This window comes from Sinocyclocheilus anshuiensis, unplaced genomic scaffold, assembly GCF_001515605.1.
Source record: "Sinocyclocheilus anshuiensis isolate Anshui unplaced genomic scaffold, SAMN03320099.WGS_v1.1 scaffold2657, whole genome shotgun sequence".
Lineage (NCBI taxonomy): Eukaryota > Metazoa > Chordata > Actinopteri > Cypriniformes > Cyprinidae > Sinocyclocheilus > Sinocyclocheilus anshuiensis.
This window is the reverse complement of record NW_015552735.1, coordinates 83,039-87,226: the sequence shown is the minus strand read 5'-3', so window position 1 is coordinate 87,226 and position 4,188 is coordinate 83,039.

Sequence of the window (4,188 nt, the reverse complement as noted above, 5' to 3'; positions counted from 1 at the left end):
GGCAATCAACCAAATAGGCCTGTGAGGAATACTGGGGAGTCAAGGAAGGCTGTCTTGTGAGCATCCTTAATCTTCGTTAACTTAACCAGTGGTGGTGCTCAAGAACCACCAGGTTGGCGATTGCTCGACCGACTACTTGGGTCGGTGACTAAGTACAGAGCAGAAAGATTGTGTTGTGCAGCCCCTTAAAAGCAGAATGAACTGGCCAGACTAATCCATGGTGCGGAGGAGTTCGGCCTAGAAAACCTGGAGGAACGCCATCATATTGAGAGCGGAACCAGCTTGACCAGCTGCAGAGTAGGCTCTGGCCACTATGGCCAATGTCACTCTGCAGGGCTCAGACAGGGTGGACAGCCTCCTTAATGGAGTTCACGCAACAATTCACATTGGAAGCTGCTGATGACACAGAGTCATTAGCAAAATCCTCCCCTTTGGAGGGCTGAAATGACATATGTTTGTGTAGCTGCACAAACGTTAACAAATTAGGCTTCAGTATTCGGAGGAAAATGGAGTCCCCCCCCAAGCATGATTCCACGCAATGTGAGAGCCCGTCAAAAGTGAGCCATGGAGAAAAAATGTCAATTTTCTATAACGCTGATGCAGAGAGCTGTGGGAACCTTACATGGGGTAAATAGTGAAGAGGACAAAGATACATATGACAACCAATATGAACCTTAATAAGGTTGTGACATTTCATCAAATTACATGCTGCTCAGTCTCATTTTACACGGATGGAATTTTCTTGAGAATTGAACTTGAAAATCATCTTATCAAGACTCATCATTGACTTGTCACATGGTTTTTACAATTTACATATAGTTTAATTGATAAAGAAAATTGTTAAGTAACTAATTCTCAGAAAAAAAAAAATCTTGTAGAAATGTAAGGTCAGAGAGAGTTAATAAATTATTATTTATTCATACATACATCAATATTTAACTGCAATATTAAAATTAATTGAGTCTAAGAATCCATATTTATCACATAAAGTAGATGCATTATAGATATGGGAGTAATTTCTCTATGAATCTCTTACACAGATTATCTGGTACATGCATGATCTCATCTCTTGCTCAATAACCTTAATCTTTAGTAAATCTTTATATACTAAAAATATAAATAAAACAAGTTTTCCAATATGCAAATGTAATATATTATATTTATATATATGAAATATATACTCATCATACATATTAAGTAAAACATATGAACAACAATATGAAACAATTTCATATATTAACATGTATCTAGTCCATACAACGCTTATGCATGTGTAATGAATTTCTGGACATATATGTATAATCTTTAGTAAATCTTTATATACTAAAAATATAAATAAAACAAGTTTTCCAATATGCAAATGTAATATATTATATTTATATATATGAAATATATACTCATCATACATATTAAGTAAAACATATGAACAACAATATGAAACAATTTCATATATTAACATATGTATCTAGTCCATACAACGTTTATGCATGTGTAATGCATTTCTGGACATATATGTCATGTACATTTATTTCCATCATGTACATGATATTCATCCATATAAAAATCATTATATAGATTTTAACATAATATGTGCATATATAGACACATTTTACTATGGGGATTTTATGTGTTATAAACTTAAATCTTTATCAACCCAGAAAATGTACATACAGTATGTGAAAATAATATGTTTCCTTATAGGTAGCATATATGGCAATATCACTCTTGATATAGGGCAATATTACATTTCCATATTCAGGTTGCAATTCAGCCATTTCTAAAACAATTTTCATACAGATTCATTCAAAACTAAACAAGGATATTGAGTATTTAATCTCTTTTGAACCTTTCATGGTTGGATGCACGCTAACAGTGCAATTTTTCACTATGTCACAGCCAAACGTGGTATTTAATATCAAATCAATACAAACAGTGCTATATGTCAAGTACAGAGCATAAATTATTAAAGAACAGTCGGCTCAGTCTTTCTCTTACTCTCATTTCTTTAGATGGGCACACTTCAGGTGTGAAAGCTGATATGCTATTCCATACTGCCCATAGCAATTGGCCAGCTCTCAGCAGCCATTGATGTGGGTGTCATGTCTGATACATCACAGGCTTTCCGCTAGAGATGTAGCAATTGTTACGTGGCTGCGGGACGCGGCTAGATTAAATGTGTAACTATGTTTGGGGTCAGCAGGCACTAGAAAGATCCCTGTTATTAGATTGGGATGAAGGAGACAGTGAGGCAAAATGAACTGCCTTGACTTAGTTGCAGCACGGGACGTGAGAAAATCTCAGAAATGAGAAATGTGGAAAAGTTTCTGTTGCTGGGTTACTCAAATATAATAGTCGTGGAAGAATGGGCTGGAGTCTCAGCACTGACTTGAACTAGTGAGAATGTCTTATCATTGCTAAAATAACTTTTAACATCAGATTTATCTGATTTAACATTAAAAAATATATATATTAAAAAAAACATACAGTAATATGTATTCCCTGTAAAGTAATATGTATTCCCCTTATGGTTTTTACTGTTTTGTTTTTGTATTAGCACAATCTCTTTGAAAAGTATTTTTCAGTCTCAGCCAGAGGCTGGGAATATTTATTTCCTCAGGCTTTCGCTGGGGAAACAAAACTATAAAGTATCTGGTATATGATTATCTTTTAAAAAAGTACTGTTTTGTAACAGATATGAAGAATAGGGAGTAAACAGTGGCAGCAATCTACTCACATTACACTCACGTGGGCCCTCAGCTGCCATATGAATCCATTTGCTGCCCTGAGGCAACAAGCTTCATCTGCGCCGGGAGTTTGAATGCCTGGAGAAATGAGTGCCCATGGTCTTTGATCTAAGTCTCTCGCACATGATTGTATCTTTGCAATCCGAAGCACTTAGGCATGCTCAGTAATTTCCACTACAGCCACAGCACCAAAGTGCATCAGCCACTGTTGGTAATTGTACCTTCCAAGCTGCACAAATTACATAACGGATGCCCTTTTTAATCTAAATATCCAATTACAGCTGCAATCAGCAATAATAATATCATAGATTAAAACAAACTAGTTAATAAATGACAGAAGGTTTTCCAATAGAGAGAGCTCTCCAGAAAATGACAGTGTTCCTTGTCATCCTAAAAATGTAATGCTGAAGTCATAATATGAAGTCTTGTCTCAGTAAATCTAAAGTTCAGTGTCTGTATGTTTGCCAGAAAAAGGGATAGCAATATTAAGCAGCATTTTTTTCTGTATATGAAGTGATTTACAAGTGTATATAATATATATCAATTTTATTTATGTCACCTTTATTTTTATAGTGCTTTACACAATATAGATTCACAGTATTAAACAGAAAAGTAACAGAATATATGATGCAAACTTCAAATATGAGGCATATCCAAAATTGTGCTATAAAGCGGCTGTAGCAAGACAATAGTGTCATTATTCAGCTCAAGTCATTTCAGTGTTGAACTCAATTCAGTTCAAGTTTTGTTCTCGTCCAATATCGTCAGTTATGTCAATTCAATGTAAGTAAGCCAAAAGGGACGATGGCAAGGAACCCAAACTCCACCAGGTGACAGAAATGGAGAAGAAAAACAATTGAAGAAAACAGTAATTTCAAGAGTGCTGATATTAGTACTGAGACATTTCACTGTTCGTAGACAAGAGTATGTGAGTGGTGCATACCAACTAACGGAATGCATAGTCGATATAAAAAACTGGATGACGAGTAATTTCTTACTGTTAAATTCTGAAAAAACAGAGGTATTAATTATAGGACCTAAAAACTCCACATGTAATAACCTAGAACACTGTCTAACACTTGATGGCTGCTCTGTCAATTCTTCGTCATCAGTTAGGAACCTAGGTGTGCTATTTGATAGCAATCTTTCCTTTGAAAGCCACGTTTACGAATTTCTTCTAGCATTTGTAAAACTGCATTATTCCATCTCAGAAATATATCTAAATTACGACCTATGCTCTCAATGTCAAATGCAGAAATGTTAATTCATGCGTTCATGACCTCAAGGTTAGGTTATTGTAATTCTTTATTAGGGGGTTGTTCTGCACGCTTAATAAACAAACTCCAGCTGGTCCAAAATGCAGCAGCTAGAGTTCTTACTAGAACCAGGAAGTATGACCATATTAGCCTGGTTCTGTCAACACTGCACTGGCTCCCTATTAAAC